Source organism: Phoca vitulina, unplaced genomic scaffold (genome assembly GCF_004348235.1).
Source record: "Phoca vitulina isolate PV1807 unplaced genomic scaffold, GSC_HSeal_1.0 scaffold16, whole genome shotgun sequence".
NCBI classification, from domain to species: Eukaryota; Metazoa; Chordata; class Mammalia; order Carnivora; family Phocidae; genus Phoca; species Phoca vitulina.
Window position 1 is genome coordinate 7,816,683 of NW_022589719.1, and position 13,880 is coordinate 7,830,562.

Here is a 13,880-nt window from a genome sequence, read left to right on the forward strand (position 1 = left end):
CATCCTTATGGGAGGGGCATCAAAGCTTACAGTATATGGGGCTGGGTAGCTGCCCCAAACCATGTTTGCATCAGGATTTCTCAAACACCAAGACAGAGATTTTTGACTTCATCTTCCTTCAGAGATTCTGATTCCATAGTTATTGGTAGGGTTTGGGAATCTATATTTTTGAGTTGCTCTCATAGGTGATTATAACACAAACCACTATTCTATGTTGTGATTCTTCATGCTGCTAATTTACCCATTTTTTTCAATCAAAATGCACCCTTATCTCATAGGCATGTGTTTGCACCCCTCACATGACATCTTTCAAACTATATTTACTCCAATTTTGTTTTATAACCCCAACTTAGTTATGTGGTCCTGGAGGGCACAGATTATTTCTCTTTCATCTTGCCAGTGGTGTCTGGCACAGTGTTGATTCCCATAGAATCGATATGGTTGTGAGAACCTACAGAAAGCTGAATTAATAGGATATTTTCTACCTCCCCAACCCAGGCAGGGAAACCCACTCAGAAAATGCCTAATTGTTCTGTGATTCGACATAGCTGGTTAGTCAGGCTGGGATGAGGGTGATTAATTACAAGCGGCATGCTGTGCTGCCCCAGAGGCTGGTAGCCTATGTTACACAGTCAATTAGCTACCAGACACAATCATCTAGGTTGTTATTTATTACTGGGTATGTCTGAGCAGTGAATCCTATGAGGCAGAAAACAAGTGAGGGGATCTGTCACTGTGGGCCTCTGGGCAGGAAATATGGGGGGGTGCACCAGGGACCCCGAACAGGGGCTATTCTCTCCAAGTCAAGCAGCTGGAGAGGTTCCAGGTCCTTCCTTCTACAGCTCTTAATACACAAGATGAGGAGGAGCTAAACGAATTCAGTTCATGCAGGGTGTACAAGGCACCAGGGAGGCCCCAGGGGTAGAGAACAGAGAAAATAATAAGATCCATGTACGGGAAGTCTGCAAGCTGGTGTGTGAGAAAGAGGCAGGCACTAGACGAAAGAGAGGTCACAATAAAAGCTTTAAGCAGCTTTACCTGGCCTCAGTAGATGGGTTGTAGATGAGAAATCAAAAGGCAGCTCACAAGTGGTATGGATCATCATCGGCGAGAAGTAAAAGAATATCACTTTTGACCAGGGTGATCTGGAAGAAGGTGAAATAACAGCCAGACCTGGAGGGTAAGGGAAGAGAATTGCAGGGAAGAGGGGAAAAAGAAAGCTTAGGCTTTGTAGACACCTCCTCTCAGACACTTGACATTGTGAAAGACAGTGCTACATTGTGGAAACACCATGGATATTGGGGCCAGATTCAACCTGACTTTGAAAATCCTGGTTCTGCTACTTACCTTGGCCTAATTTCTTAACCCATCTGGGGCTGTTTCCTAATCTGCAATAAGGAAAAAAAAGATATTTATCTCAATGTGTGGTTACAAAGATGGATTGAGATAGTCATATATGTGGAACACCTGGCAGGTTCTCAAAAACGGATAACTAGTCCTTTTATTATTGTTGTTCAAAATAAACCCACAAAGCTGGCTTATCCCTTTCACAGATGAGAAAACCGAGGCTTAGAGAAATGATGTGATTTATCCAAAACGACAAGCTAGAAAGCAACAGAGTCAGAATTTAAACTCATAACTGTGTGACTCCAAAGCACATGCCTTTTCCAGTACATCTTAAAGAGAAGGGGGCAACACAAGCTATATTTAAGGGAAAGTGAGTACGACACTTTGTGGGGAAGTGAAAGTTCACAGAAAGAGGTATTGCTTACTCATGTTAGCAAATTAGTTCAGGATAAAATCTATCATTGGTTTCAACAGCTCTGAGCTTCCTGCCCCCCTCTGCCCCCCTCTCCTGCACCTCTGGCCTGTCACTTCCTCTGGCCACTGCCACGCTGAGTGGCCCTGTCTTTGACTGGCTTCAGTTGCTCCCTACCATCCTTATGCTTGTTGTTTATGTTCCGGAGGGTCCAGCACAGCTTGGTGATATCTTGAAGAACTTTTTTCTCTTCTTAATAAACTGAGCAGGACCCCACCCCCGCCCCAGGTAGAATTTCTTAGGCCTCAGAGACTAAAGAGACAAATGTGAAATGTCATACTTAGCTTTTTTAGCCCTTTTCTCCATTGGGCGGGGGGTTGGTGGGGGAAGGGGATTTCCACACCAGAGAAGAAGCAGGGAGAACAGATTTAGGAACCAGTTCCCTAGGGAACTGAGCACCAACAGCTCCCCTTGGATTCTCAAGCTCCATGACAAAGTCTAGATCCTTGGGCTAGACTCCCGCCATTGTGACAAATTATCTCTCTGGTGTCAATCCACCACCATTTGCAATTTTGTCCCAAAAAGATCAGAAACCTGTGCTTGCTTGGGTTTGGCCTTGGGAATTGGGAGTCAATTATTCTCTAGGAAGTTCTTAACTGACTGAGCCACCCAGGTACCCCTAAACAAGTTTATTTATTATAGGACTTCTCAGAGCCTTTATCTTGATGGTTCATATAGATCTCTTAGAGCAGGGGTAATTCTATAGATGTCTTATAAATTTAATTTTTTGAGTGGGCATTGCAGTCATATGGTTCAAAATTCAAAATGTATGAGGATATACACTTCAAGAACCTTTTCTTCTTCATATCCACTTTATCTCACCAAAAGCAATATTATTTTTTGATATATTTTCCTAGGAATATTTTATTCATGTATAGCTAATATATATATTTTCTATCCATTTCTAGACAAAGGGTATCATATTATAAACACTAGTATATACCTAATTGTTCTCTTACCAAATATTTTTTTCCATGTTAGTACATTAAAAATCACCTTTATTTTTTAACAACACTGTAGTATTGCGTTTCATGGGTGTGCCAGTTCTGTCTTTTGTGAATACATAATTTTTTCTCATTTTACAAACATTGTTGCAATAATTAATTTCATACATATATTTTTTACATGTGTGAGACAAATTTCCAGAAGTGGAATTCCCATGTTAATATATCTGTACTATAAAGAGTATGCGTGTGCTGTATCAAATTTTTGGGATTTGCCAAAATGATAGGTGAAGAATACTTTTCTTGGTGTAGCAATAATTTGCATTTTTCTTATTATGAAGGATGTTGAACATTCTTTCACATGTTTAAGAGCCATTTGTATTTATTTTTCTGTGCATTCTTTATAATCTTTGCCAGTGGTTTGTTGGTCTTGTTTTTATTGATTTATAAGAACTCTTTAGGTATTACAAAAATTAGCCCTTTGTTTTGTTTTTAAATAATCTCTACGCCCCACATAGGCTCAAACTCACAACCCGGAGATCAAGAGTCGCATGCTCTACCGACTCAGCCAGCCAGACACCCCTAGCCCTTTGTTTAATGAGTAGAAAATATTTTTTTCTAATTTGTTTTTTGCCTTTTATCTTTAAACATGGTGTTTTTTGCCATCTGGAACTTTTTTATGTAAACAAAATTATTCATCCTTTTAAAAAGACTTTGGGGTATTTTAAAAATCAAAGTTAGAAAGCTTTTCCTGAAATTGTAAAAGAATTTTTCCACAGTTTCTTTTAGTACTTTTATATTTTCATTTTTACATTTAAATAATTGATTCTTTTAAGATTTACACTGGAGAAGGGTGCTTGGGTTGTTCAGTCAGTTAGGCTTCCAACTCTTGTCGGCTCAGGTCATGATCTCAGGGTTGTGAGATCAAGCCCTGGGTTGTGAGATCGAGCCCTGAGTTGTGAGATTGAGCCCCGAGTTGTGAGATCGAGCCCCGCATCGGGCTCCATGCTCAGCGAGGAGTCTGCTTGTCCCTCTCCCTCTCTCCTCCTCTCTCTCAAATAAATAAATAAATAAAATCTAAAAAAGAAATTTATGCTGGGGTAAGGTGTAGTTTATACATCTGTTTTTTTCCAGATGGTTAACTTGTTGTACTGACAACAATTATTAAATAATTCATCTTGTCTTCAATATTTTGAAATACCACTTTTTTATTTAAGTTTCCATGAATATTTAGGTCTATTTCCAAACTTTTAATTGTTATTTGGATCATTTTCTATTCATGCATCAATAGCACACTTTTAATTATTAAGACTTTATAGTATGTTTTAATATCTGATAGAACTTGTTCCCTTGTTACTTTTTTTTTCAGAATTTTCCTGGCTATACATTTTTTTTTATTTTTCAAAATAAACTTTGGAGTTAGCTTGTCTGATTTTTTTTTTAAATTTCAGTTGGTATATTTATGGAATTGTTTTAATCTTATAGATTACCTACTGAGAATTGACATCTTTTTGATGTTGCAGCTTCCTTTCCAACAATATAGAATGCTTTTTTTCATTTGTTTAAGCCTTTTGAATCCCTCAAAAGAGTTTAAAAATTTTCATTATATAGATCTTTCTATAGATATTTCTTATTAAATTTATTTCTCAGGGTGCCTAGCTGGCTCAATCGGTCAAGCATCCAACTCTTGATTTTGGCTGAGGTCACGATCTCAGGGTTGTGGGATCAAGCCCTGGTGGGGCTCCACACTGGGTGTGGAGCCTGCTTGAGTGTGGAGCCTGCTTGAGTGTGGAGCCTGCTTGAGATTCTCTCTCTCTCAGTAAAGCTGATCCTCCCTCTGTCTCTCCCTGCTCCTTCTCAAGATAGATAGATAGATAAATAAATAAATAAATAAATATTAAAAATTTATTTCTAGCTATTTCATCTTTTGTGGCTATTATGAATGGGGTCTTTTATGCTACACTATGAAGCTTTTTTTAGAAGGGAATCTTATGAGACTAGTGGTCTGTGGGATCATCTTGGGAAATACTACTGGACTTTGTGCATCCTCTTTGCTCTAAATAACTGTGGCTGGATGGAAAATGACATTTCCATAGAGCATCCTGAGACTGTGAGAAGAAGGGGCAGAGGAAGACCATTCTTTTGCCTTTGGAAGTGTTTTGGTCCCATTCTGTGCTATATAGAAGCACTCATAGAATATCTGAACTGGAAGACTGTGAAAGATCAAGCAATTAAATCCTCTCATATGGAGCTGAGAAAACAAATGATCAAAGAGAAAAAATAATCTGCTGAGGTTGGGCAGAGCCTGGGTTCTGGCCCATATCTGTGGATGTCTGGGGCTTCCTACAGCTGAGCTTCCTTGTCACCAGTAATAGCCAACACCCTCTTATTCTGTCCTGAATTTCTTCATGATTTCCTAAGGGTTTGAGGGAGTGTATCCAACATCGATTTTGCCCTAGTCATGTACCAGATGGTATGTTACTCACTGCATATACACCGATGCTAATGACACTACACATTCCCATCTTTCAACCCTGCGCGATCTTGACTAACCTGTGTTTTTATTCCAGTAGAACCTCTATCTCTTTTCTATACCTAGAGAAATGATTACATCAATTTGTCCTTGTATGTGCAGTCAAAGCTTGGTTATCCATTGTGTGTGTACCATGGCTAAGGTGCAGTGGGGACCTGAATGAGCTCTCCCACCGGAAGGGGTTCAGAAGATTAAAAATGGTTTTGATTGTTAATAGGAGCAGGGCCTAGGTGCCCACCTGCTTTGCTTCCTCCTTCACCCCCTTGCCCTTCCCATCTCAGCTAATAGGAGTTTAACTGTGGAATTTCTTTAAGCCTGATTTAGAGTTGATGATTCATCAATTTTTCTCCTTCCCATGTCCTTTTCTGGTTAATCAGCAGTGACTGCAGTTTACCATAGAGGGTTTTTAGTGATGATAATCATGCCAACAAGCTTTTTCCGCACAACCTGGTAGAAGGAACACTGACTTGGGGAGGCAAAAGGCCTGGACGGACATTTTGCTCTCATGGTTATTGGTTGTGTGACCTAAGTCTGGTCACATAAACTCTCAGGCCCATTTCCTCCTCCCATCAATGGGAGAGTGAATAAATGCACTGTAGTCAAAACATATGAATTACAGCAATATGCAAAAATCTGGATGAATCTTAGCAATATGCTTTTTGTGTTTGTTTGTTCGTTTTGAAGCCAACTCAAACTTATAAAAAGTTACAAGTACAGTCCAAATGCCTTTTTTTCCCCTGCTCCATTTGAGAATAAGTTGCCAATCTGATACTCCATCATTCTTGAATACTCTAGGGTATATTTTCTACACACAAGGGCATGCTTTTACATAACCACAATACAACCATCATAATCAGGAAATTACATTAATGTTTGACCACCATGCAATCCTCAAACCTCATTTAAGTTTCTTCAGGTATTCCAAAATGTCTTTTTAGACCAAAAGAGTCTAGTTCAGAATCACATATTGTATTTAGCTGTCATGTCTTTTCAGTCTCCTTCATCTGGAACTATTCTTCAATTTTTCTTTGACTTTCATGACCTTTACACTTCTGAAGATTATAGCAGAGTCATTTCATAGAATGTCCCTCAATGCGACAAATTGACATTTATCTGATATTTTCTCATGATTAGATTCAGGTTATGTATCTTTGGCAGGAATATTCTGGAAGCAGTGCTGTGTTCTTTTCATTGCATCCTATCAAGCATATGATTTTGATTTGTCCCATTGCTGATGAAGTTCACTTTGATCCCTTGATTAAGGTGGTGTCTGCCAAGCTTCTCCTCTGTGAAGTCACTCTTTTCCCCTTTAGCAATATAATTTTAGGTAAAAAATAGTAAGTCCAGAAATTATAAACAGTATAATGCCTTTTTATAAAGTTAAAAATAATTGACTTTAAAAAATGCTTATTAGGAATATGTGTAGATGAGATAGAACCACATAAAAAGAAAAGTAAATGAATCATGAGCACAGGAATAAGGTTGGCTATGTTGGATGGAAGCAGGTAGGGAGGTGGGTGGGGGAAGGAAGGCACAGGTATGTGTAAGTTATTGTCAAGGCACTGGCATTGGTGTTGGGTGGTAGGTTCAGAAAGGCTTATTATATTGTTGAAACAAACAAGGTAAGAAGTAAAAGAAGGTCATGCTTGGACCGAAGGTGACAGTGAGTCAAGAACCATTGATTATGATTAATTTAATTCTATGTACTTAAGTTCCAATTTTTAAAATTTAAAGAATGTTTGATAGGTATATAGTGGAGAAATACCAGGAAGTAGAAGAGAGAATTCTAAGGTCACTCCAATTAACTTTGCCCCCAGCCCCAAACACAGTGATTATAGTCATGTGAAGGGAACCAAATACTCCAAATCCTTCTACTCCCTTGGCCATAGTGGATTGGTTTGAGCCCAGAGAATAGATTCTACAGACATAGGAAAGCCATTAAAGCTAGAGCATTTTGATAATAAAATCTAAGAAAATTCATCTCCTTCCTGGAGCAATTTTGCATCCCCAGAACATTTGCATTTTCCAGCTTCATTTCCCATTTGCAAGAATACATATGAACTTCCCAGTCTCCTACCTCACCCAGGCCCTGGCTCTTGCATGTGTGAGTTTGGCACAGTTGACACAGACAAGTCTTTATTAGAAAGAGTCCTGGGTTCTAATCCCAGTTGCATTTTTCTTTTTTTAAAGTAAGCTCTATGCCCAACATGTAGCTCAAACTCACGACTCTGAGATCAAGAGTCACATGTTCTACTGAATCCCAGTTACATTTTTAATTGCTGAGTGACCTGACGCAAATTATTTCCCTTCCATTGGCCTCAATTTATCTAGGTGGGATTACCCACCCTTTTCTTCCCCCCCAGAGATTGGTTCGGTAGGTTTGGGTAGAGTCCAGACAGGTATATTTTTAAAAAGCTACTCAGATAAGAATCAATATACTTGTTGACCATCTCATCCACACTTCTGTGTCCTTACCTTAATGCTTTTGCTTTTCTGGGTGTTCTACTCTGTAGTGGGTGTCCATTGAATTGCAGTTTTTCTCTGGGAAATGACCACACTCTACAGAGGTCGGCAGCCAAATGTCTGCCCTGTGATCCTGCCCTTAACTGTAGTCAATTTGTCTAGGGGTTGTCACCTAACTGAAAATAAGTCAGTTATAGTGTTTTTTTTTTTTTTCCCCTGGGAATTTGAAATTGAGACAAAGAGATTCCAGTCTCAATCTTGACCACTCTCCTGTGTCTCAAAGGAAATTTCTACATTGTGAGATTTGGTAACACAGAAAGTTTTAGAATGAAGCTGATGGATGGTAAGGAGAGAGAGGGAGGGGCCAGTGAGATGTGTACACAATTCTCAAATGTTTCCCATTTCATGGTTCTAGTCCCTCTGGATGCCTGTTTTTTTGTTTTTCTTTTTTTGTTTTTGTTCATTTGTTTGTTTTTCCTCGACTCTTATATGATGGTTAATTGTGTGTGTCAACTTGACTAGGTTAAGGATGCCCAGATAGCTGGTAAAACTTTATTTGTGGGTGTGTCTATGAGGGTGTCGCTGAAAGAAATTAGCATTCATTAGATTGAGTAAAGCTGATCCCTCTTCCCCAATGTGTGTGGGCATCATCCAATTCACTGAAGGCCTGAACAGATCAAAAAGCAGAGGAAAGATGAATTTACCCTCTCTGCTTAAGTTGAGACATCTATTTTTCTTCTGCTCTTGGACTTTAGTGCTCTCAGTTCATGGGCTTTTGGACTTAAACTGGGACTTAAACCATTAGCTCCCAGATGCTCAGCCCTTCAGACTTGGACTGAATTACAACATTGGACTTGCTGGTTCTCCAGCTTGCAGACAGCAGACTGTGGGACTTTTCAGCCTCCATAACCACATGAACTATTTCCTATAATAAATCTCTTTCTCTCTCTATATTTATTATATTCTATTGGTTCTGTTTCACTGGAGAAGTACACTGACTAATATGCCTTGAGTAGGTGAGATGATGAGATATTAAGGTCTCTTTTATTTTGTTTAAGTTTTCTTTTTTGAGATAATTTGCATAATAATTTGTTCTCTCCTGTCCACCGCTCTGCTTGTCTGCTTTCCTACTGGACTCTAAGAACATCACTCTGGGTTGATGGACTATAGACTGAATAACTATAGGTAGAAAATAAACTTCTGAACTTGGTGGTGGAGGTAGGGAAGTCAGATAAATGTAAAAGTAAGCTAAAGTCCTTAGCTTGTCAGAAGGAGAGATATTTATTAATTCTACACATTAGAAAAATACATTTGAATATATGTGTTAAAAGTTTCAGAGTAACCACTGGAAAGGTAAATATAAATATGTATATCTTTCAAATAAGTAGAGTAAAACAAAATGGACAGAAAGAATTTTATACCTTTTGACATTATAGATATCCCCATTAGAAAAATGAAAATAGAAACAGGAAGTTTCCCTCAATAAAAAGAGTAATGATATTAAATCAATAATGAAAATGCTGCTTTTGTCCTATCAAACTGACAAACAAGACAAACACACAAACAAAAATTATAATATCTAATGTTATCTAGGGTATGGAGAAATGAACTCCATGTGAACTTCTGGTGTGAATATATATTGCTATAATCTTTCCAGAAGGAAATCTGGCAACATATACCAGAGCCCTCATTTATTTATCTTGACTTTTGACCCAGAAATTCCACTTCTCAGAATATATCCTAAGGAAACAATTAAGAAGGTAAATAAAAGTATTTATTCTAGCATGGTTTATAATAGTAAAAATATTAAAATAACCTAAATGCTTAAAATTATAGTATTGTTATAATAAATCATGTTATTTCCATACTTCAGAATACTAGGCAGGGATTATCAATTATAATGTAGGTTAATATTTATTAGCATGAAATGGAAGCATATTCACAATAGTTTTTCAAGTAAAAAATAGCAGGATACACAACAATATGGATTGAGTTTTCATAAAATTACTATATATCTCTAAATGCATAGAAAAATGTGGGGAAGCACTCACATCATGTATTAACTGATGTGTTTTTCTTTAAGTAATAAGCTCGATTGTTCATTTTCTTTTTCCATGGCTCACTTGGAAATATGAGTACACAAGCTCTGGGGGCACTCTAAATCACTATTTAAAAAGGTATTATTATTATAAAATGTGCCACGGTAAAGGACAGTCCCTATTGCTTTGTATCCCTCTATTTCTCACTTGACTCTTCAACTTGGTCTACTCCTGCATTGCTGTGTGACCTGGGGCAAGTTCCCTAACCTCTCAGTGCTTCAATTTCCATATCTTTAAAATGGAAATAATCATAATTTTACCTTATAAAGTTGTAATGAGCATCGAATGAGTTAATACTTGTAAATATAATGCCAGATACATGTCACGCTCCCAAATATGAACTGTTGTTATTAATACAATGTAACCCCATCACCTGGAAACAACAGTAGCCCCAGTGGAGTTTGTGGGCATATGCATTTACCTTCTGGGCACTTAAGACATTCTATATTGAAAATGGTCTGATATCTCGTTCCCAAACAAATCATTTCTGATTCTGTTCACATTTCATGTCAACTCTCCACTCTCCCATCCTATCCTGCCAGGAACTTTCTCTGTACTTAAGTCCTTAAACTTCATTCCTTTTTTGTGAAGCTACCTTTCCATCCCTCTCCTGCACCACCTCCAGGGGACATGTTTATATTATTAGCAAGGACCTTCTAAAGACAGAATATCTCAACTTAGAGGCACAAACTTAGAGGTTTGCAAATTATGCTTTCAGACCCTTCCACTCATACTCTAGAACCCTTCACACTTACCTTGTGATGACTAGGAAGAAAGATGAGTCTGGCTTACTTTGCCTGGGACTTGGTCTTCAAGGGGCTGCGAGATGGAGAGCAACCACAACTGGAGTTAAACTTGAATTGGGCAAGTATTTGGCAATTGTAGCCAATGGGGGAGACAGGTCTGAAGGTAGGAAAAGGGTATTAATTTTTGAACTGATCTCTGAGAACAAAAACCACAACTGGTTTTTGATTTTTGGAAATACCCTAACCTCAGTTGTCAATGCTATCACCAGTGGAAAATAAATATGCAAAAACTAAATAGCCATGTGGAATTTGCTATAGAAGTTGGATTGCCTTTGCGGCTACATTGGGGGCATTTCCAGAGAATTTCCCATGAACATTAATGAGATAAATCCTGACAACTGGGAAATACTAATTGCTGGGAATCCTAAAAGCTGGCTAATGCAGGTAGAAAACAGGATGAGATCTTTTTGATTTTACACGATGTTGAAAAAAATTCTACTGAGCATTATTATGAAGGGACATTTCTCTGCATTGCCTTAATCCTCACGATGAGTGTTGGACAGCAATACCTGAAGGCACCTGATTTCCAAAGGGGCTTTCATTCAACCACTAATTCATTCACCAAACATTTATTGAGGCACTGAAACTAAGGAGATGGGGATCGATGAGACACTCTCTTTTCCCTTGAGGAGCTCACAGTCTAATGTGGGAGACAGGTAAGTAAACAGATCATTACCATTAAAATTATATACCAAAGGTCTGGGAGCATACAGGAAGGATGACTGCCATAGACCTGAGGGGGATGGGTGGAGGTTTGAAGGAAAGTTTTTTCAAAGGAGAGAATGTTAACAGCACGTGACTGCAGCCTGAGTAACTGAATAAAGACTGGAGACTTTGGTTGCTAAGAGCAACATGGACAAGGAAAAGCACAGTTTCCACTGATCTGGAAAAAGAGCTTTTGCAGTGCAAGGTATGATTCAGTGCATGGAAGGAGCTGCATTTTGTCACTTCTGTGTCCGGCTCAGTGTTCTATTTGTATTTGATGAATTAAAGTGAAAAAAGGTAGTGATAATGAACTATGAAGAAGGGGATTAGCATGGAGATCCTCTGATTGACAGCTCACTTAAGTGTATAACTACAATTAGACCAATGTTTAGAGCCTCTGCACAATTGACATTTTAGACTGGATAATTCTTAGTCGTGGTGAGCTGTCTCTACATTGCAGGATGTTTAGCAAAGGAGTAGTCCCCTAGTTTTAATAACCAAGAATGTCTCCAGATATTGCCAACTGTCCCCTGGAGGGCAAAATCACTCCTAGATGATAATTACTAATTTAGAAGAAAGTAGCCAAAATTTTTCTATTTTGCTAAGCTAAACTTCCACTGCACTAGGAGGGAGTTGAAGTGAAGATCAATGGGGCTTTTGTGATAATAGGAAAAAATCTACATATCCAATAAAAGATTGGTTAAATTAATCATGATATACCTATATAATGAAATATTATACAGCCATTAAAAATAACAGTATAAAAGTGTATTAACATGGAAATATGCTCCGGATTAATTTTGCTCCAGCATGTGTATATATATGTATGTGTATATATTTGGCCTAGGCAAAAAAGCATGGGAGGACATACACCAAAATATTAGCAATGAAAATCTTGGGAGGGAAGAATTATAAGCTTTTCTTTTCTTCTTTTGTTTCTATATTTTCTACAAGAATCTACTTTTTTTTTTTTTTAAGGTAGATTGGGAGGAAAGGGATATGCCACTTCTAGGCCTAAACAGTGGGGATTTGCTTGATATGTTTGTTTGTTTTTCCTCTTGAAGTTATATGCCAAAGAGGTGCAGCTCCTTTAGGGACCTCGTATATGGATTTTTCTGGAAAAATGGAATAAAGCTTTCTCAAAGGCTGAAGGATGGGTAAACTGTGTTGTTCCTGCAAACCCTCCTTCTAACATGGAAAAGTTCAGATAAGAGATCCACTCAGAAGAAGAGTCTTGAAGAAAGGGTACCCAATATATAGTGGGTATTGGGTACCTCTTCCTGCTGATGACCCAATAAAGGGAAAGGCAGCCCAGGCTTGCTTTAAGAACATCCAATCTTTGGCCTCAGTTGACTGCAGGCCTTTTCTGTGCAACTGCCACTCATTGGGCTGTGTGCATATCTTTAATTATCCACTGGCTGCAGCAAGCATCTCTTTCCCTTCCCCACAGGCCATAACCCTGAGGAGGCAAAGCCTTCAGGCTTTAGTGAGTCAGCCCCAGTAAGGCCAGGGAAGAACAAAATGAAGGGAGGGCAGCTGCTCTGGGGTTACTTGGGTGTCTGAAGCCAGTCAACCTGGGGGCAGCCAGGAGGTGTGTATCTCTTCTGCAGGTCTTTTGTTTGGGGGGCTCAGAGTGAGAACCAGGAGGGGAGGTGGAGGAAATGAAGAACCCTCTCAAAAACAACAGAAGTGATTTCTTCTTGTGTATTTATAAAGGCAAGTTTTTAAAAGTGAGATTTGTTTGATGGTGAGTCATCCCCAACATTTGATGGATATGATTCAGATGACCTTCCCTGACAGCATATTCTGAAAACACAGGCAAAAGTTTCCTGATTGTTCAGAAGCCCTCAAAGAGTTTTAAAGGCAGCATCTTCAGCTTGGTTTTTAATCATCTATATTTCTGGTGGTGGTGTTGATAGTTTGAAAGCAAATAATAACAACTCTTGGCTCTGCTGGGAGGAATGGATGCTTATCTAGCACTGGCAATAATTAGTTTGCCATCACATGTAGAGCATAGAAATAAAGCAGAATTCAAGGGTTCTGAGTTCTAAAACTACCTCAATGACCAGCAAAGTGCCTTGACCTTGATCAAGGCACTTTGCCAACCTCAGATGTAACATGAGGGCAGAGTTAGCCTGGAGACTGTTAAGGTCCCTCTCAGCCTTCCTTGGTAGCCCGATACTCATCCAAGTTAAGTGTCCACCCTCTGTGCAACCTCAGCATCCTATGTTTATCCCTGTAATAACACATCATAGAATATTGTCATTGCTTGACTTGTCTGTAAGTGCTCCTTAGACTACAGAGAGACTCCCTACCTTATTCACCATTGTATTCCCAGAACCTGGAACACTGTATACAGCACATAGTCAACTGACCCTTGTTGAATGAAAGTATGATTGATCTTAGAGTTTTTCAATTCCAGCCTCCAGTCTCATTCTTCTGCCTTCTATTATTTCCCCTGCCTTGCCTTCTCATTGGGTCTAGAATAGAAACTTTTACTCAAACTTTGGG

General features: G+C 38.8%; 1 pseudogene; it reads left to right on the forward strand.

The window, feature by feature from the left end:
* Window positions 1-11,258: 11,258 nt before the first annotated feature.
* Window positions 11,259-13,880, forward strand: part of LOC116638603 — a 53,045-nt pseudogene continuing 50,423 nt past the window's right edge.